The following is a 21,974-nucleotide window of genomic DNA, read 5'->3' as shown; positions in this document are numbered from 1 at the left end:
TAACTAAACTAAAACCCCAGGAAGTCAGCACAGCGCAGGGGTGGTGGGAGCCCCTCATAATGAGCACAGCACAGGGATGGTGGGGGCCCCTCATAATGAGCACAGCACAGGGATGGTGGGAGCCCCTCATAATGAGCACAGCACAGGGATGGTGGGGGCCCCTCATAATGAGCACAGCACAGGGATGGTGGGAGCCCCTCATAATGAGCACAGCACAGGGATGGTAGGAGCCCCTCATAATGAGCACAGCACAGGGATGGTGGGAGCCCCTCATAATGAGCACAGCACAGGGATGGTGGGAGCTCCTTATAATGAGCACAGCACAGGGATGGTGGAAGCCCCTCATAATGAGCACAGCACAGGGATGGTGGGAGCCCCTCATAATGATCACAGCACAGGGATGGTGGGAGCTCCTTATAATGAGCACAGCACAGGGATGGTGGAAGCCCCTCATAATGAGCACAGCACAGGGATGGTGGGAGCTCCTTATAATGAGCACAGCACAGGGATGGTGGAAGCCCCTCATAATGATCACAGCACAGGGATGGTGGGAGCCCCTCATAATGATCACAGCACAGGGATGGTGGGAGCTCCTCATAATGATCACAGCACAGGGATGGTGGGAGCCCCTCATAATGATAAATGTATCATAACGAACTTTCGTTATTGTGACGAAAAGTTTACGAACCTTAACGAAAATTCGTATTTTGTACGAATCCAAATTGAATTTCGGAATTAATTTTAATACGGAACGCAATGAAACAAAACAAATTTATTGACGGCGCACATGTCTATTCAGCACTTGTATATGGTCAAATGTGGCGGGCTAGAGAGGGGGAGGGTTACACTCTGTTTGCTGCACCATATAGCCACTTGCTCCACCGGCCCTCCGCTGCTAGACATTTCCTCAGCCAGCCCCTCCTCCTGTTCACAACAAAGCCCCTCCCGCCGCTTCTCTCTCTCTCTCTCTCTCTCGCTGTTCTTTTAAAAAAAAAAAAGTTCCAAAGCTCCTAGCAGCTGACAGCGGCCCCCTGAGTGACAGGCTCAGCTGGGAGATTGCCTGGCGCTCGCGGGTGTCCGGGAGCCCGCATGTCAAACGTCGCAGGAGACTTGAGATGTCTGGAACTCACACCACATAGTTGCCAACGGTCCTGATTTTCCCGGGACAATCCCGATTTTGGGACCCTCACCCCCCGATTGGAGGCCGTCCCGATTCGGGGGTTTTTGCCTTTTGGTCCATGGGAAAAACGGGAATATTTGGCTCTGCAGCAGTTTTCTGGCTCCAACAAAATGGCGCCCCTGTGAGAGTTTTCCTCTTGTGTTTCAGCTACATCACCTCTCGTTCCCCGTGTTCGTTGGAGGGGGAGGGGGGCCAATCCGTGCAGCCAATGAAGCGGCTTCTCTTTCGCAATTCTCCAGCTAGGGGTTAGCTACACAGATCGGCCCCCCCTCCCCTCTCCACTGAACAGGAGGAACAAAATATATTTCCCTGGATGGATTTGACTTCATCTCCTTACAGGAAAACAACGGTAAAGAAGTTAGTGAACTGAGCCTGATTTTAGGTAAAAGAAGGATGGATTCATCATTTTTAAAATGAAGTGAAATGACTAACATTCCTATGTGATGATTTATATTGTTCAGCTCGCTAAAATGTCTAAAGGTAATAATATACCGTATAACGTTCATGCTGTGCACATGGGGATAGGAAGATGTTTTCTTAGCCTTGCAGTTGCATTGCGGCTCCTCTGATTTCTGTCACATCTGGAGTAGTGATGGGAAGTCCGGATCTTCCACTTAAAGACCGAGCCTCCTTTTGAGATTTTGGTGTTTACATGTTTAAAACAGTTTTTTCTTGCTAGAAAATTACTCAGAACCCCCAAACATTATTTTTTTTTTCTAACATCCTAGAGAATACAATGGGGGTCGTTGCAAAACTTTCTGTCACACCGTATTTGCGCAGCGGTCTTACAAGCGCACTTTTTTAAAAAAAAATACACTTTTTTGAATTAAAAAATAAGGCAACAGTAAAGTTAGCCCAATTTTTTTTTTTATAGCGTGAAAGATAATGTTACGCCGAGTAAATTGATACCCAACATGTCACGCTTTAAAATTGCGCCCCACTTGTGGAATGGCGACAAACTTTTACCCTTAAAAATCTCCTTAGGCGACATTTTAAAAATTCTACCGGTTGCATGTTTTGCGTTACAGAGGAGGTCTAGGGCTAGAATTATTGCTCTCGCTCTACCGATCGCGGCCATACCTCACATGTGTGGTTTGACCATCGTTTTCATACGCGGGCACTACTCACGTATGTGTTCGCTTATGCACGCGAGCTCGGCGGGACGGGGTGCATTTTACATTTTTTTTCCTTATTTATTTTACCTTTTACTTTTTATTTTTACATTGTTTAAAAAGTAAAAAAAAGTGTCACTTTTATTCCTATTACAAGGAATGTTAACATCCCTTGTAATAGAAAAAAAGCATGACAGGTTCTCTTAAATATGAGATCTGGGGTCAAAAAGACATCAGATCTCATATTTACACTAAAATGCAATTAAAAAAAAAAAAAAAAATTGCCATTTACAGTAAAAAAATTAAAAAAAGTATTGGCCCTTTAAGAGCTATGGGCGGAAGTGACGTTTTTGACGTCACTTCCGCCCTGCAGTGTCATGGAGACGGGTGGAGGCCATCTTCCCCTCACTCGTCTCCATGTCAGCCCAGGGGACAGTCTCGATTGCCTCCTCCACTGCCGAAGGCTCCGATAAGCGGCGGAGAGTACCGGATCGCGGCGGGAGGGGGGGCCCCTCTCCCACCGCCGATAGAAGTGATCTCGCGGCGAATCTGCCGCAGAGACCACTTTTAACTTGTACCGGACCGTCGGCCGAACACGGGGATACCGGTGTTATGGCAGCTAGCTGCTGCCATAACAACGATGTCCGTCCCCAAAGTAGGGACGAACATCGGCGTGCGGCGGTTCGGAAGTGGTTAACATTGCTAGCCATCAGATTTTTCTGTAGTCTTTACAGTGCATGCACTGGAAAAATGATCGGATTTTACTAACGCAGGCGAAGTACCCAGGGTAGTAAAAATGTATGTAGTTTGTCGCTGCTGCACATTTGTGCGCAATTTTAAAGCATGTCGTGTTTGGTATCCATGTACTTGGCCTAAGATCATCTTTTTGATTACATCAAACATTTGGGCAATATAGTGTGTTTTAGTGCATTAAAATTTAAAAAAGTGTGTTTTTTTTTGCACAGTTGTCACTAAATGATATATTGCTCAAACATGCCATGGGGATATGTGAAATACACCCCAAAATACATTCTGCTGCTTCTCCTGAGTACGGGGATACCACATGTGTGAGACTTTTTTGGGAGCCTAGCCGCGTACGGGACCCCGAAAACCAATCACCGCCTTCAGGCTTTCTAAGGGTGTAAATTTTTGATTTCACTCCTCACTGCCTATCACAGTTTCAGAGGCCATGTAATGCCCAGATGGCACAACCCCCCCCCCCCCAAATTACCCCATTTTGGAAAGTAGACACCCCAAGCTATTTGCTGAGAGGTATGGTGAGCATTTTGCAGATCTCGCTTTTTGTCACAAAGTTTTCATTTTCAAAAACAAATGAGAGCTGCAAAATACTCACCATGCCTCTCAGCAAATAGCTTGGGGTGTCTACTTTCCAAAATGGGGTCATTTGGGGGTGGGGGGTGTTGTGCTATCTTGGCATTTTATGGCCTTCAAAACTGTGATAGGTAGTGAGGAGTGAAATTAAAAATTTACGCTCTTAGAAATCCTGAAGGTGGTGCTTGGTTTTCGGGGCCCCGTACGCGGCTAGGCTCCCAAAAAGTCCCACACATGTGGTATCCCCGTACTCAGGAGAAGCAGCAAAATGTATTTTGGGGTGTAATTCCAAAAAAGGCCATGGCATGTTTGAGCAATATATCATTTAGTGACAACTTTGTACAAAAAAAAAAAAGTTTGTCATTTTCCCGCAACTTGTGGCAAAATATAAAATATTCCATGGACTCAACATGCCTCTTATCAAATAGCTTGGGGTGTCTACTTTACAAAATGGGGTCATTTCGGGGGGTTTGTGCCATCTTGGCATCTTATGGCCTTCAAAACTGTGATAGGTAGTGAGGAGTAAAATCAAAAATCTACGCCCTTAGAAATCCTGAAGGCGGTGCTTGGTTTTCGGGGCCCCGTACGCGGCTAGGCTCCCAAAAAGTCCCACACATGTGGTATCTCCGTACTCAGGAGAAGCAGAAAAATGTATTTTGGGGTGCAATTCCACATATAACCATGGCATGTGTGAGCAATATATCATATAGTGACAACTTTTTGTAATTTTTTTTTTTATTTTGTCATTATTCAATCACTTGGGACCAAAAATAAAATATTCAATGGGCTCAACATGGCTCTTAGCAATTTTCTTAGGGTGTCTACTTTCCAAAATGGGGTCATGGGGGGGGGGTTTGTACTGCCCTGCCATTTTAGCACCTCAAGAAATGAGATAGGCAGTCATAAACTAAAAGCTGAGTAAATTCCAGAAAATGTACCCTAGTTTGTAGACGCTACAACTTTTGCGCAGCATTTCAAATCTTTCAAGTCCTTAAAATGCAATTTTTTGGGAAAAAATTACTTTAATGAATAAAAAAATGAAAAAAAAAATTAGTCAAGTTAGCCCAAATTTTTTTGTATAGTGTGAAAGATTTTATGCCGCGAGAATCGTGATCTTTATTCTAAGTAAAAAAATCTTGATTCTCAATTTGGCCAGAATCGTGCAGCTCTAGTGAGTTAACAGTAGTGGCATACTAAATAATGTAATGCCAGCCCCTTTTTGTCTCTCTCCACAGCTCCGCTGCCAGGGGCACCAGATGTAAAGGAGGGCTCCGCTGCCGGGGACACCAGATGTAAAGGAGGATTCCACTGCTGAGGACACCAAATTTAAAGGAGGGCTCTGCTGCTGGGGACACCGGATGTAAAGAGGGGCTCCGCTGCCAGGGACACAGATCTGTAAGGAGGGCCTCTGCGTCTGGAGGCACCTGATGTAAGGACAAAACTCTGTTGGGGGCACCTGATGTAAGGACAGACTCTGCTGGGGGCACCTGATGCAAGGACAGACCCTGCTGGGGGCACCTGATGGCATCTGGTGGCAGGCGACGTGGCAGGTGACACGCTTAGGGGTCCCACTGATTCTGGATTATGGTGAGTTGAATGATTTCATTTTATATTACAATGTAATAATAGTATTAATGCGCTTCAATCATCCTGACACCACAAAAACCATGGTGCTGGGATGATTGAAGCTCTAACACAAGGTGTTTGGAGTATCTTTATCTGCTGATTTGTTAAACTCTGGAAAACACATTTTTTATTGTGGTGTAGGATCTGGGCCTGCTGTCCCTTCATCCCTCTTTCCTTCCTTCTCTCTCCTTCCCTCTTTCTTTCCTTCTTTCTTTCTTTCCTTCTTTCTCTCTCCCTCGCTCTTATCCCCTTTCTTTCTCCATCTCTCATTCATCTCAGAGTCTAACCACACCCCCATTTGAACCACCCCCATAAAAGCCACGCCCACTATTTAATATAAACCATGCCGCATTTTTCTTTTTTGATGTTTCACACTTACAAACACATGCCCCGCACCCTAATTATAATAATTATAATAAGACTCTGCCTACAGCCAAAAAAGTGTCCCTAAAAGCTTTTTTACAATGTTGGCAACTATGACACCACCATATCACAGCTGAACACTTCTCCAATTTCTTCCTAGTACTCTCTTTCCAGTGAGCTTCTCAAGAACCAAACAAACTTCAGGACTAAGCTTTTGAGAATAGGTCCCCCTGAAGCCTCAGCTGGGACCTCAAAGTCTTCTAGGTGGCAGCTTCAGAAATCCTGCCCCAGGAGCAGAGCTCCTGCACTTGGGTCTCCTCTAGTGAGGGAGACATGAACTCACACCACCATAGGACAGCTGGACACTTCTCCAATTTCCTTCTAGTACTCTCTCTCCAGTGAGCTTCTCCAGGCCCAAACTCCAGGACTAAGATTTTGAGAGTAGGTCCCTTAGGTGAAGCCTCAGCCTGGACCTAGATGTCTTCTAGGTGGCAACTTCAGAAACCCTGCCCCGGGGCAGAGCCCTCGCTCAGGAGGCAGACTATTTATGAGTTTGATTACAAAATTCCTCCCACTGACACCAATGATGAGGTGCAATTACTCCCACAGATACAAATGATGTGGTGTCATTTTTTCCCACTGACGTCGGGACCTTTTCTACTCCAAATGGCCACAGTCTGGCCCCCCTACAATCTGGAAAATCTAGACCCCTGCTCTAGAACAGCCTTTTTCAACCAGAGTGCCAAGGCACCCTGGAGTGCCTTGAGGTTTCTTCAAGGGTGACTTGGCAAAATGCCTAAAAATTGCCCAAAAACTGTATGCAAGCCAGCGTGTGGATGAAGCACGTCTTTTTGGTTACACAAAGCCACAGGTTTTCATTGTGCACCATTACAACCTTCTAGCTGCTGAAGTCCTAGCGGCCAATGGCGTCATAGGCGACACAGTGGTGTAGTGGATAGCACTCTCGCCTAGCAGCAAGAAGGGTTGCTGGTTCGAATCCCGACCACGACACTACCTGCCTGGAGTTTGCATGTTCTCCCTGTGCCTGCGTGGGTTTCCTCCGGGTACTCCGGTTTCCTCCCACACTCCAACGACATGCTGGTAGGTTAATTGGATCCTGTCTAAATTGTCCCTAGTATGTATGAATGTGAGTTAGGGACCTTAGATTGTAAGCTCCTTGAGGGTAGGGACTGATGTGAATGTATAATGTATATGTAAAGCGCTGCGTAAATTGATGGCGCTATATAAGTACCTGAAATCAATAAATAAATAATTAAAATAATATGGAGGATGTCAGTCCCCTGCATAGCATCATTGTTTCACCCTCCTCTGCCCCTCTCCATCATCGTTGGGGAGTCACATTAGCTGAGTGAGGGAGAAAAAATGAGGAAAAAGAGAAACATTGGAAAACTAGTCAGTACCAGTTTGCAAAAGGGTATTTGCTTTGGAAGAATAAATCACCTTTAACAACTTACGCACCCGGTGTCCTCTTCTTCAGTGGGCGGTCCACCTTCAGATAGAAGCAGTGTCTGCTGTGGATTTGCCGCGACATCACTTTTATCGGTGGTCTCCGCCTCTTACCACAGCCTCCAGTAGTGGCGGAGACAATCGCGTCCTCTCCCCTGTTAGGATGGCTGCCAAGTGAGGGGAAGATGGCCCCACTCGGCTCCATGGCATTGACTGGCGGAAGCGACGTCAAACGCCACTTCTGCCCAATGCTCTTAAAGAAGAATTTTTTTTTTTTCAAATTACATTTCTTTCTTTTCATTTTTTTATTGCATTTTAGTGTGTCTTTTTGACCCCAGATCTCATATTTAAGAGGTCCCGTCATGCTTTTTTTCTATTACAAGGGATGTTTACATTCCTTGTAATAGGAATAAAAGTGACCCATTTTTTTTTTTTAAAAAGACAGTGTCAAAAATAAAAAATAAAAAGTAAAATAAATAAGAAAAAAAAAATTTTTTAAAGCGCCCCATCCTGACGAGCTTACGTGCAGAAGCGAACGCATACGTGAGTAGCGCCTGCATATGAAAACGGTGTTCAAACCACACATGTGAGGTATTGCCGCGATTGTTAGAGCGAGAGCAAAACTTTTAGCCCTAGACCTCCTCTGTAACTCAAAACTGGTAACCTGTAGAAATTTTTAAACCTCGCCTATGGAGATTTTTAAGGGTAAAAGTTTGTCGCCATTCCACGAGCGGGGTGCAATTTTGAAGTGTGACTTGTTGGGTATCAATTTGCTCAGCGTAACATTATCTTTCACAATATATATATAAAAAAAATTGGTCTAACTTTACTGTTGTCTTATTTTTTAATTAGAAAAAGTGTATTTTTTTCAAAAAAAAGTGCGCTTGTAAGACCACTGCACACATACGGTGTTACAGAAAGTATTGCATCAACCGCCATTTTATTCTCTAGGGTGTTAGAAAAAAAAAACATTTAATGTTTGGGGGTTCTAAGTAATTTTCTAGCAAAATAAAACCAATTTTAACTTGTAAACACCGAGTCTGAAAAATGGTTAGTGGTTAACGTTGAGTGTCCTACATGTATGGATGTTGTTGCATTATGTAAAACTATTCAGAATAGTTTATACATTTTAGAATGGGGTGCCTAGAGACTGTTCATAGTTTATAAAGGGTGCCTCGGGATTGTCCATCATTTTCAAAGGGTGCCTTGACTGAAAAAAAAAAGGTTGAGAAGCATTGTTCCAGAATACAGAGGGAAGTGTTCAGAGCAGCAGCCTGTGAGACACTGAGCAGACCTAAACAATCAATCCCTGCTCCACTGATTATAGAGGAGCTAAAATACATGTACATAACAGCCTAATTTAGGAGAATGCTACATCTTTAAATGAAAGTTTTTTTTACTCAGAGTTCAACGTTAAAAAACGTACTAACCCCGTATATTTTCTCTCGGGGTCTATTTACTCCTAGTAGTCTCTGTAACACTAAAGTTCTATGAAGTTGTGATGAGTGGTGTTAGAAAGACGTGAGGCTTCAAGGACTTGACTTTCACACCCAGCTTCCACTAATCCTCTCCACGTCCCAGGTGGCCGGTGCTTTGGCTTTTGGCAGGCCGGGGATAATAACGCTTTGCTCCGTTAGGCTGGAGATGAGAAGAATGAAGATGTATGCACTGCGACAATTATTGTGTCTCGCCGTCAGACAACAAAGCCCTCTACTCAATTAACAAAGCAAAAACAAAACAAAAGTGTCTTTGATGCCGCCGTATCAAAGACACTCGAGGCTGGGGGGGGGGAGGCTTTTTTTTCCTCCCGTACAAGGAAAGTCAGTTATGTTTTTCAAGTGAACGTCGATAATATCTTGAGATATACACTCACCGGCCACTTAGGTACATTAGGTACACCTGTTCAATTGCTTGGTAACACAAATTGCTAATCAGCCAATCACATGGCAGCGACTCAATGCATTTAGGGGTGGGGAAGATGACTTGCTGAAGTTCAAGCCGAGCATCAAAATGGGGAAGAAAGGGGATTTAAGTGACTTTTACCATGTACACACGACCGGACTTTTCGACCGGACTGGTCCGACGAAACAAATACTTCGGACAATCCGATCGTGTGTGGGCTTCATCGGACCTTCAGCGGACTTTTTCTGTTGAAAATCAGACGGACTTTAGATTTGGAACATGTTTCAAATCTTTCCGTCCGACTCGAGTCCGGTCGAAAATTCTGTCCGTCTGTATGCTAGTCCGACGGACAAAAAAGGACGCAAGGGCAGCTATTGGCTACTGGCTATGAACTTCCTTATTCTAGTCCCCTTCGTACGTCATCACGTTCAAAGGAACGGACTTTCGAACAGACTTTAGTCCGTTCGTGTGTGGCCAAGTCTGGTCGTTCGAAAGTCTGTCGTAACTCCGTCAAAAGTCCGTGGGAAAGACTGTCGGACCTTTGATGCCGAAAAGTCCGCTCGTGTGTACACAGCATTTGAACGTGGCATGGTTGTTGGTGCCAGACGGGCTGGTCTGAGTATTTCAAAAACTTGCTGATCTACTGGGATTTTCACCCACCCTCCTCTCTCGGGTTTACAGAGAATGGTCCAAAAAAGAGAAAATATCCAGTGAGCGGCAGTTGTGTGGAGGAAAATGCCTTGCTGATGTCAGAGGTCAGAGGAGAATGGGCAGACTGGTTCCAGATGATCGAAAGACAACAGTAACTCAAATAACCACTCGTTATACCCATATGGAGAATACCATCTCTGAACACACAACACATCGAACTTTGAAGCAGATGAGCTATAGCAGCAGAAGACCACACCGGGTGCCACTCCTGTCAGCTAAGAACTGAGGCTACAGGATCACTAAAATTGGACAATAGAAGATTGGGAAATCGTTGCCTGGTCTGACGAGTCTCAATTTCAGCTGCGACATTCAGATGGTTGGGTCAGAATTTGGCGTAAACCACATGAAAGTATGGATCCATCCTGCCTTGTATCAACGGTTCAGGCTGGTGGCGGTGGTGTAATGGTGTGGGGGATATTTTATTTTTCTATTTGTGGGAACAAAATGATAAAAATTCTGTTTGGGTACAGTGTAGCACGACCGCGCAATTGTCATTTAAACAGCGACAGCGCTGAAAGCTGAAAATTGGCCCAGGCAGGAAGGGGGTGTAAGTGCCCGGTATTGAAGTAGTTAATTACCTTTTTGATGCTACATTGTGATGCATGCAGCTTGTAAATTGTTACTTTTTTTTTTTTTTTTTACAGGTTTGCGATTTCTAAGCATTCAAATGATATTGTGTTGACTTATGCAAGCATTTGATGTTTGCACAGTAGATGTAAAGGTCATCCAGATGATCCAATGTCATTGTTGCATCCTGGGAATTATTTTGGGCCAAAAACGTTTAGTAAAGACCCGATCCCGCGCCTCCCTGCCACCGTGCCGCTATATAGCAACAGATCACTTCAAACAGTGATCTATTGCTGGCTGTAATCAGGTATTATCAATGCTGAAGCTAATTGCACAACTTGACTTGGGAAATGTGTCAACCCATGCCTTCCTGTCAAAAACCATGAAATCAGACCCAGACAGAAGTACAGTTAGATCACACTTGTTTTTAATAATAAAAGTAAAAAGAACAAACGTAGTCAAAACATAGCCAAAGTTTGGTAACCGGAACGGATAGTCAGCCAAGCCAGAAGTCAGGGATCAATGTAGTGGAACAGTAAGCAGGATGTGGAGCCAGAAGGGATGTCAGCAAAGCAAGTCTTGAACAGGATCGCAGGAGATGTCTCTGTGATGTTGACCAAGGCGAAGGCAGAAATCCTCTGGACTGGACGGGTTAAGTAGGCAGGACTGACGAGCAGGATATCATCAACAGGTGAATAACTGTTTAGAGATAGGAGCTGGCAATTAGCCGACAGCTGAGCGGCCAGCTCTGACAAGGAAGGGCTGAGCGCAGCCCTGACACTTCCCCTTTAAGCGACTCAAGCATTGTGTTCGGTAACAGAAATTCCCTCCCATATCAAAAAATGAGAACTGTGAGCATGCATTCAAGGTCACTTCCAAAGGAACCCTGTGGGTCCTCGACTTTTCAGACTGAGCGGGCCTAGACAGTGACATGGCGCTGGGCAAAGCTCGCTGGCTGGTGGCGGACTCTGAATGCGAAGCCGCTAGCTATAAGAATCAACAAAGAGAGAAAACACTGACTGTGTCGCAGTAATTTCCCCTGTGAGCCACGCTCTGTGTTATTTCTGTTCTCTGTTAATTTCTCATGAAGCTTTTACAAACATGGGAATGGGGAGGGAGAACCTTTCCTTGTATGAGTCCCAGTGCGGGAGCTAAGTAGGAGTATGGAGTGGAGTTTGTGTACGGGCTACAAAGGTTGATATTTCACGCTTTCTTTTTTGCGGGGATATGTTGGCAGTTTGCTCTGGGAAATGTCTTAAAGCAGAACTGTGCTATCTGAGGGTGCAAGGCATGCTTGTACATAATGCCCAACTTACCTCTTATGCCGCGTACACACGGGAGGACTTTTCGACCGGACTGGTCCGACGGGCTTCATCGGACCTGCAGCGGACTTTTTCTGTCTAAAATCAGACGGACTTTAGATTTGGAACATATTTCAAATCTTTCCGACGGACTTGAGTCCGGTCGAAAAGTCCGCTCGTCTGTATGCTAGTCCGACGGACAAAAACCCACGCTAGGGCAGCTATTGGCTACTGGCTATCAACTTCCTTATTTTAGTCCGGTCGTACGTCATCACATACGAATCCGTCGGACTTTGGTGTGATCATGTGTGTGTGCAAGTCCGTTTGTTCGAAAGTCCGTCGGAAGTCCGTCAATAGTCTGTCGGAAAGACAGTGTACACGGCATTAAGCCTCGTACACACGATCGGATTGTTGCCCAACAAAACCGTGGACTTTTGTCCGAAGGGCGTTGGCCCAAACTTGTCTTGCATACAAACGGCAAGGAATTGTCGGCCAACAAATACGAAGGTAGTGACATACTATGTTGTTTTTCAGCTCTTGAGCGCCACCCTTTGGGCTCCTTCTGCTAATTTCGTGTTAGTAGAAGTTTGGTGAGTGTTGATTCGCGCTTTCCTTTTCGCACTTTTCATTTCACGCTTTTCAGTTTGTTTCTGAACGGCCGTTCGTGAACCAGACATGTTGCGGCATCGGAGGAGATAACATGTTATTTATTATTGGCCTTGGAGTTATTACTTTGACATTATTTTTTTGTTGAATAATGATTTGATTTGGTATATTTTCTATATTTTTGGATGCATAGAATGCACTTTTTGGTTCTATTGGCAGATAGAATGTCTAATTTTATTTGTTTACTTTTTTTAATGCACAATAAAAAAATTGTGTAGAATAATACTTGGCTACAGTGGCTTAGCGTGGGGGGTGCAGGGGGTGCCGTGGCCCCCGGGCACGACATTTTGGAGGGCGAAATTTTGTGCCAGTAGTGTCACTACTGGCTGCCTCCTCCTAATTTTAATTTCCTGTGTCCCCCGTACTCCGGCCGCCATGTTCAGTGTCCAGCGCCCTGTGATTGGGTGTATGGGGGTCATGTGCGCCGTTAGGCTGGCCTGTCCGCGATTGCGGTTGCTCCTGAAATCCCACCTCCAAACATGACCCCATACGCCCAATCACAGTGCGCCGGTAAACACTGAACATGGCGGCCAGAGCGTGGGGGAGACAAGCACTGGAAAGTGTGAGCCACCGGGGCCGCTGTCTTCTCCTCCTCCCTTTCTCCGGAGTCCGGACCGATGCAGGACAAGAAGGTCAGGAATGGATGGATACGGACTGGTAGGGGGGGAGAGAGAGAGAGGCGTTGTATATGTAGTGTCAGTATAGGAAGACTGTAGGCAGGACAGTATAGTGGTCAGTGTAGTGTAGTGTACAGTGTAGTATAGTGGTCAGTATTGTGGTCAGTATAGTAGTCAGTGTAGTTTAGTGTACAGTGTAGTATAGTGGTCAGTATTGTGGTCAGTGTAGTGTAGTGTAGTGGACAGTATAGTGGTCAGTGTAGTATAGTGGACAGTATAGTGGTCAGTGTAGTGGACAGTATAGTGGTCAGTGTAGTGGACAGTATAGTGGTCAGTGTAGTGTAGTGTACAGTGTAGTATAGTGGTCAGTATAGTGATCAGTGTAGTGTAGTGTAGTGTACAGTGTAGCATAGTGGTCAGTATAGTGGTCAGTGTAGTGTAGTGGACAGTGTAGTGGTCAGTATAGTGTAGTGGACAGCATAGTGTAGTGGACAGTATAGTGGTCAGTGTAGTGGACAGTATAGTGGTCAGTGTAGTGGACAGTATAGTGTAGTGGTCAGTGTAGTGGTGTGGACAGTATAGTGGTCAGTGTAGTATAGTGGACAGTATAGTGGACAGTGTAGTGGTCAGTATAGTGTAGTGGACAGTATAGTGGTCAGTGTAGTGGACAGTATAGTGGTCAGTGTAGTGTAGTGGACAGTATAGTGGTCAGTGTAGTGGTTAGTGTAGTGGACAGTATAGTGGTCAGTGTAGTGTAGTGGACATATAGTGGACAGTGTAGTGTAGTGGTCAGTGTAGTGGACAGTATAGTGGTCAGTGTAGTGTAGTGGACAGTATAGTATAGTGGACAGTATAGTATAGTGGTCAGTGTAGTATAGTGGACAGTATAGTGGTCAGTGTAGTGTAGTGAACAGTATAGTATAGTGGCCAGTGTAGTGGACAGTATAGTGGTCAGTATAGTGTAGTGGTCAGTATAGTGTAGTGGACAGTATAGTATAATGGACAGTATAGTATAGTGGTCAGTATAGTAGTCAGTGTAGTGTAATGGACAGTATAGTATAGTGGTCAGTGTAGTGGACAGTATAGTATAGTGGACAGTGTAGTGGTCAGTGTAGTGTAGTGGACAGTATAGTATAGTGGTCAGTGTAGTGAACAGTATAGTGGTCAGTGTAGTGTAGTGGACAGTGTAGTGTAGTTCTCAGTGTAGTGTAGTGGTCAGTATAGTAGTCAGTATAGTGTAGTGGACAGTATAGTGGACAGTGTAGTGTAGTGGACAGTGTAGTGGACAGTATAGTGGTCAGTGTAGTGTAGTGGACAGTATAGTGGACAGTTTAGTGTAGTGGACAGTGTAGTTCTCAGTGTAGTGGACAGTGTAGTGGTCAGTATAGTGGACATTGTAGTGTAGTGGACAACATAGTATAGTGGTCAGTATAGTGGTCAGTGTAGTGTAGTGGACAGTATAGTGGTCAGTGTAGTGGTCAGTATAGTGTAGTGGCCAGTGTAGTGGACAGTTTAGTGGACAGTATAGTGGTCAGTGTAGTGTAGTGTAGTGGACAGTTTAGTGGACAGTATAGTGGTCAGTGTAGTGTAGTGTAGTGGTCAGTGTAGTTTTCAGTGTAGTGGACAGTATAGTGTAGCGCTGGTAGATTTGCGATCTACCATATGTTAGGTAAATTTAGTAACTTGTTCGTTAGGAAGGTTAGGTTTGCCTCTGTTCCAGCTTGGCTGACGTTGTGTGAGTTTCCATACTGACCGGTGGGTGTTGCTGTTATCACTGGTCAGTGTTGGAAAGACAACATGTCGAAGCGTATGGATGCTCTTCTGTCCCGGAGACAACTCGGTGGAGGTGGTCCTCCGAGTTGCATTCTGGGCAAGGGTATTTATGGGACAGACGCGATATTATGGGGTTCGTTTACAGCCAACTGCTGGCCCTCCTGGCCGACAGGTATGCGTTAGAGAGCTATCTCGTGGTCCTCTGTTTCAGAGGCCCACGTCGCTGCGGCGCAGGGGTGGGCCCAGAAGCTTGTCTGGGGCCTACCACAGCAGCCAAAGAATGGTCCTGAGCTGTCTATCCTGAGTGAAGAAGCTGGACAACCAAGGAGATCCCAGGGGAGGACCCGTCATGGAAGGATCACGCAGAGTGCTGGTCTGGAGAGGGGCCTGGTGACTCAGTTGGAGGACGTATCCTAAAGTAACTATACAGCATAGTGTTGCCGGGTTGGCTTAAAGGTTCAAGCACTGTGACTGACGTTCATTGCAGAAAAAAACAATACATCCTGTGGCAGAGGATCGTACAGGTTTATCCCAAACAAGTCTGTGGCAGAGACTTTTGTTCGTGCTACCTACTGGCTGCTAGGCAAGTGAGAGAGGCCTATCCAGGCGAGCAAGGAGTGTGTCCCACGAGGGGAGCGCATTCTATTATAATATCCAAATTCTACCAGGACATTTGTCAAGAACCTTACCAATAGATATTTGAGTTTCTTCTGCAGTTTCCTTTCAGCCTCTTTCCTGCTACTTCCTTAGAAAATTGTTTAATAAAGCATTGAAAACGTACTCAAGTGTTGGTGCTTGTATCGTCCAGAGGTAAACTCAACGGAACCCTAGACCCGGTGCCGGTGAAACAGAGGGAAGGAGAGTGAAGGTAACAGACCTGCTTAAACCAGCAGCTCCACCGAGAGTTATTGCTACAATAGTATAGTGGTCAGTGTAGTGTGTAATGGTCAGTAAAGGAATCAGGTTGGTCGGTGTTGAAATCAAGTAGGTTAGTGTAGTGGTCAGTATAGGAATCAGGTAGGTCAGTACTATTGTATTTGAAGGGACTCGGGGAGTGCTAAAAGTCCGCAGGTTAGGGGGCGCAAATTACTTGCCTTGCCCCGGGTGCTGACAACCCACGCTACGCCACTGCTTTGCTATGTGTTTTACTTCAAATGACAGTTTGGGAGTCGGCAGTTACATTTAAAAAAATACAATGTAAAATAACAAGGGACACCAACATAGTTGTATCTTTGATCTTAAAAGCTACGAGATAATGGTCTTGAGGTAACTTGCCCAAATAAAAAATAACAATCATAATAATATTATTCTTGATCTCACTAGAAAAAAAAAGCCTTTGAAAATCTGTTTGCAATAACTCCATCAGTATCACCAGCAAAGCAGCTTCATTATTATCCCATTAAAGAAGAAGAGAATTCATAATTTGCCACGTCACGAATGTTAATTCTCCATTACGAACGCTAGTTTACACGACCGACCTCTTCCGGCTCGTCCTTGCTTCCGAGCATGCGTGTTTGTACTTTGGACTTTTGTCTGACGGACTTGTGTACACACGCTCGGAAAATCCGACAACAGATATTTGTCTGCGGAAAATTTTAAAACCTGCGATCCAACATTTGTCCGCAGAAAATCCGACAACAATTGTCCGATGGAGCGTACAAACGGTCGGCTTTTCCGCCAACAGTCTGTCATCACACATTTCCCGTCGGAAAATTAGATCGTCTGTACGGGGCTTAACTTTGTCTTTTTCCAGCACGGCCATGGCATTATTATTACGATTATAAGCAATGTGCCTCCCTTCCCCGGCTAACGTGACTTTTATTGTGCTTGGTTCTGTCTTGGACCATTGGTGGCGCATTTTCTCTCGGGCCCGGAGTCTGTGTATTATGTGCTGGTACCTCCGCATTTTCTGATGCACTCACCGCCAACCGGAAATTACGTATACCTCTGTGGCATTAGACAGTTGTTTAATCTATTGCTCTTGAGAACCCCCAGACGAAGACCCATGAGTCGAAACGCGTAGGGATACCCACGACTTTGGGATATAGAGCTGCTCTTTGGATGAAGGAAATCTCATCATCTCGTGTCCATCCTGCATGTATTATTGTTGCATGTAATTTTTATTGTTTTAGGATTGTATCCAATAAAATATTTTTTATTTTATATATATATAAATAAATAAATATATATATATATATATATATATATATATATATATATATATATATATATATATATATATATATATATATATATACATATTTTGTTATAGTGGTGCCTTTCCAAAAGTCCCTTCCATAAATCTCCAATTTTTGTATGTATTTGCTCTGTTGTGTGTTCCGCTCTGATTATGGCTGCTGTGTTTCCCGATTGTGTGTATCTGCTTTAGCAACTGGTGTGCTCTGACTGTGTGTCTCCTGTCTTTGTATGTGTTTGCTTTAAACCCTTTTTTATGTAGGCATGACCACTGATAAGGCAGTATATCAGCCCTCCTGTACTGGGCCCTGGCCCCATCAGTTCAAATTGGGGACCTACTGAGCAGGAGGGCCGGCTGTACTGCCTTACTGCAGACCAGTGGTGGCTGGTGCTCCATTTTTTGGGGGGGAGGGGGGCGGCACTCGGTCGGTCGGTCAAACCCCCCCACCCCACCCCATCGCTTGCGGTCAATAGGTGAAACCCTTCCCGCTCACCCCGTTCGTCCATCCTCCCGCCAGCCCCGCACTTACCCCATCCAGGTCGCGGGCAGCTTCGGCGGCTTCCCCCCTGCGTCTCCTCCTCTTTCCCCCCCTGCTTCTGCTCCCAGCCAATCCGGTCGCTTCTCCTCTCGGCCAATTGGGTCTCAGGACCCGCTTCCTGATTCGCCGAGAGGAGGAGAAGCAGGAAGACAATAGTAAATATTGGACATGTGCGGTTCGTTTCATTGCGAATTAAAATTCTGATAAATTTTTCGTTATTCAGAGATTCGGATATATCCGAATCTCTGAATGACAGTATAAACTAAATTTACCAAACGCTCCAAATAAAGAAAATTCAAAATGAAATTCAAATCAAATTTCACATCGAATGCCATTCGAATTCGAACTGTAAACATATTTTCTGCAATCAAAGACTGTGTGTGTTATTAGAGTACCGTTTCGAAATAATGCTGTTTTTGTTAAGCCAAAGGTGATTTAACCCTTTCATGACTAAGCCTATTTTTGAAATTTGGTGTTTACAAGTTAAAATCCGTATTTTTTGCTAGAAAATGACTTAGAACCCCCAAACATTATATATATTTTTTTAGCAGAGAATCTAGAGAATAAAATGGCGATTGTTGCAATATTTTTTATCACACGGTATTTGTGCAGCGGTGTTTTAAACGCAAATTTTTGGAAAAGTGACATTTTCATGAATTTTAAAAAATCCAAACAGTAAAGTTACCCCAATTTTTTTGTATAATGTGAAAGATGATGTTACGCCGAGTAAATAGATACCAAACATGTCACCCTTTATAATTGCACGCACTCGTGGAATGGCGACGAACTACGGTACCTTTGAATTTCCATAGGCGACGATTTAAAAAATGTTTACGGTTACCAGGTTTGAGCTACAGAGGAGGTCTAGGGCTAGAATTATTGCTCTCGCTCTGACGATCGCGGCGATACCTCACATGTGTGGTTTGAACACCGTTTACATATGCGGGCGCGACTTCCGTATGCGTTTTCTTCGCTGCGCGAGCTCGCGGGGACAGGGGCACTTTAAAAATTTTTTTTTTTTTATTTAATTTATTTATTTTTGTACTTTATAAATTGTGTTTAAATTTTTTTTTTTTTTTTTTAACTTTTATTGCTGTCACAAGCAATGTAAACATCCCTTGTGACGGTAATATGTGGTGACAGGTACTCTCCTTTACACTTCAAAGTATTCAGATCGCCGAAAACGGCGATTCTGAATACTGTGTACTTTTTTAAATTCGGCGCCATTGGCAGCCGAGTAAACGGGAAGTGACGTCATGACGTCGCTTCCGCATTTACAACAAGAAGGCTGGAACGAAGCCGCTCGCAGCTTCGTTCCAGCCCGCCCCCAGCCGCCGAAGGCAGCCGAATGGACACCGGGCCTGCCGATCGCACGGGAGGCCCGGTAACAGCGGCGGGAGGGGGGGATGTCCCCTCCCGCTCCTCCGGTATAACAGCCGAGTGGCTTTTAACCGCATCGGTTGTTATACACGGGTAGCCGATCGCCCGCTGTAAACAACGGTACCGGGATGATGCCTGCAGCTGCGGGCATCATCCCGGTATAACCCCGGAAAGCCGAGTACGCATATGTGCGTTCGGTCGGCGGGAAGGGGTTTTAAAGTGGAGTTCCACCCAAAAATGGAACTTCCACTTTTTGGATCCCCCCCCCCCCCTCTGGTGTCACATTTGGCACCTTTCGGGGGGGAGGAGGGAGCAGATACTTGTCTAATACAGGTATTTGCTCCCACTTCCTGGCATACATCACCGCGGTGCTTGCAGTGACCTACACCACTTCCGGCGCCTACACTGTCCTCCCCCGCTGTATTCTGAGAGACACACAGGTCCCAGAACACAGCAGGGACCAGAGAGGACGAGCAGCGCGACTCGCGCATGCGCAGTAGGGAACCAGGAGGTGAAGCCGTATGGCTTCACTTCCTTATTCCCTTACCGAGAATGGCGGCGGCAGCCGCCGAGAGCCGCAGGATGGATCGGCTTCGGCTGCCGACATCGCGGGCTCCCTGGACAGGTAAGTGTCCATATTTTAAAAGTCAACAGCTGCAGTATTTGTAGCTGATGGCTTTTAATATTTTTTTTTCGTCAGACCTCCTCTTTAATGAGTCATTGTAATCATTTGATGAAGATTTTTATTTTGTTTCTTCACTTTCCCGCATTCGAATTGAAAAAAATATAACATTTTGGTTTCGACCGATTTGAAATGAGAAAATTGAATTGAACTAAACGAAATAACTAGATTAACGAATCTAAATGAAACAATTTTTTCGTCATGCACATGTCTAGCGAATATTAATTCGCTATTGTAGCACAAGTGGGTGAGTGCCGGGGTGCAGTGCTCTGCGACCCGAGCCCACCCTTTTTGAAGCCAATTAGAGACTCAGGCTCGAATCATGTGCTTCAAAAAAAAAAAAATCCAGTTGAAATCCATGCGTCCGGTGTCCTGCATGTAGATTAGGGGCCGGGTGCATAGATTGGGGGGGGGGGGGGGGGCGGTGCCCGGAATTAGCGGCCGCCACTGCTGCAGACACTAATCTTCTTCTGCCTCCCCATGCAGAGCTGCCGGCTTCTCCAATTCTCCCTCCCTCTAGCATCCCCATCCGCCCCCATCCCCCTGCTTTCCGGGCCCCCTTTGCGCCCCTTTTTCCCACAGCTTTGACAGCTTCCCTCCTCTCCTTTTCAGCTGCTGCTGGCACACAAGGGGATGTCTCAGGGTGGAGGGCGGGGGAAGGGGCCATATAATAATGATTTTAGTGTAAATTTAGCGAAAATATAATTTGATATTTTTTTTTGGGGGGGGGGAGGCCACTTTGGTATGTAGAAAAGTCCCAGTGTCCAGCTACTTTGCTGTGGTTACTGATCCAAGGACCACCCCTTCAGACACTACCAACCCACCTGGCTGCAGCTGCCCCTTTCTCTAGCCCTCCTGGCTAAACTTCTACTCCCGGACTGACCCTAAAGACTGTCACTCCTCAGTCCTCTCAGGCCGTCTCTCAGTCCTCCCTGACTGTCTCACTCACCAGCCACCCGGCTATCTTCTCCCCGGAGATCTCCTGGACATGCTCGCTGGCTCTTTCTGTCCTCACATCTGCTACTGTGCCACTGGCCAGGACTCCTCCTGCACCCGAGCCCCAGACCCAAGCTCACCCCCACAGACTAGGGGGCTACCTTCAAGGGCCTCTGACAGCATCCTCAGCACTCCATCTCCTGATTACACCTGAATTCACACTGCCCCTGCTGACCCAGAGTATTTAAGAGGTTTCTCCCCTTGCCAGCTGTAGCACCTCCCCCTAGAGAGAAGCCCTCCCAGCAGGCTGGAAATCTTGAATCCATTAGAGCAAGGTGAACAGTCATTCACAACGATACCTGCAAACACTAGGCCTCACCCAGAGTTCTTCAGGTGGGAATGCGTCACCCATCTGGTACGGCAGGGTGCTAGGCCAGCCTAGTCCATGAAGCCAAAGCACAGGCAGCAAAAACATTTTTTCATGCTGTCCATGAGAAGTGGTACATGTGAGCTGAAACCTCCCATAAGTCCTTCACAGGTAAAAGTTAGGGTTGGGCAACCTTTTTAAATTACCGCCAGCTCCTCTGATAGTAACAGAGTGGATCTTAGGGGGCTGTCCTGCATTTATAACCACCACCCTGTCTTTATAGATTGCCCGCCCCAGCCTCCATTCTTCACGAATGTCCTGAAATAGGGTCCAGGTCTGCTCACAATCCGGCACCTGCAGAGGCTTGGGAACACGTAGATACTCCTTCACCATGTCATCCTCCCACTCTCACTGGGAGTTCTCAACAATGTCCATGATGACGGGAGGGACATAGGGGTAGTCCAGAACCCACTCCAGAACTGTTTTACGCTATATCTCTCTCTGGTGTCTGGAAAACCTGGGCAGCTCTCTGGGCTTTTCTCTTCCCGGGAGAACACAGGCCTTGGGTGACCTTACTACCCACTGCCTGTATTCAGCTGCTCTAGTCTGGGTAAGGGAGTGTCTGTTTAAGAAGGTTTTTGACACTGGCTAGGGGCTGTGCGGCTCCTCCAGTCCCTTCAGCTGGATCTGGCATGTCTAGCACCTCAGACAGGACTTCCATTGCATGCTTCAACCACTGGTGTGCTCTAGACATGTGCAATTCGTTTAGTTACAAATTCATTTTTTAACTAATTTGTTAATTTGGAATGATCTTAATTAACAAAAACCCATTTAGCAAATTTATCCAAATATTTGTAAATCTGAATATTCGAAAATTCCTAAATTCCTAAATTCGTAAATTGGAAAATTCGTAAATTTTTAAATTCAAAATTTTTTTAAAACAATACCCCATAATGACAACGTGAAAGAAGTTTGTTTGAAGTCTTTTGCAAATATATTAAAAAGAAAAAAATGAAAAAATCCCATGTACATAAGTATTCACAGCCTTTGCCGTGACACTCAAAATTGAACTCAGGTGCCTCCTGTTTCCACTAATCATCCATGAGATGTTTATACAACTTGATTGAACTCTACCTGTGGTAAATTCAGTTGATTGGACATGATTGGGAAAGGCACACACCTGTCTATAAAAGGTACCACAGTTAACAGTGCATGTCAGAGCACAAACCAAGCAATGAAGTCCAAGGAATTGTCTGT

The 21,974-nt window shown here is 45.4% G+C and overlaps 1 long non-coding RNA gene across 1 annotated transcript in view; it reads left to right on the top strand.

Annotated features, from left to right (window-relative positions):
• The first annotated feature begins 1,415 nt into the window (after positions 1-1,415).
• The window catches only part of LOC141129387 (uncharacterized), a 419,048-nt gene continuing 398,489 nt past the window's right edge, over positions 1,416-21,974 (top strand). Inside the window, exons 1-2 of the long non-coding RNA XR_012241818.1 lie at positions 1,416-1,562; positions 4,860-5,211. This is a non-coding gene — a long non-coding RNA (uncharacterized lncRNA). The remainder of the gene's footprint in view (positions 1,563-4,859; positions 5,212-21,974) is intronic.

The sequence above is a fragment of the Aquarana catesbeiana genome, linkage group LG02 (genome assembly GCF_042186555.1).
Source record: "Aquarana catesbeiana isolate 2022-GZ linkage group LG02, ASM4218655v1, whole genome shotgun sequence".
Taxonomy (NCBI): Eukaryota; Metazoa; Chordata; class Amphibia; order Anura; family Ranidae; genus Aquarana; species Aquarana catesbeiana.
The sequence above is the reverse complement of the archived record's forward strand: the minus strand, read 5'-3'. Positions and strand labels throughout refer to the sequence as shown.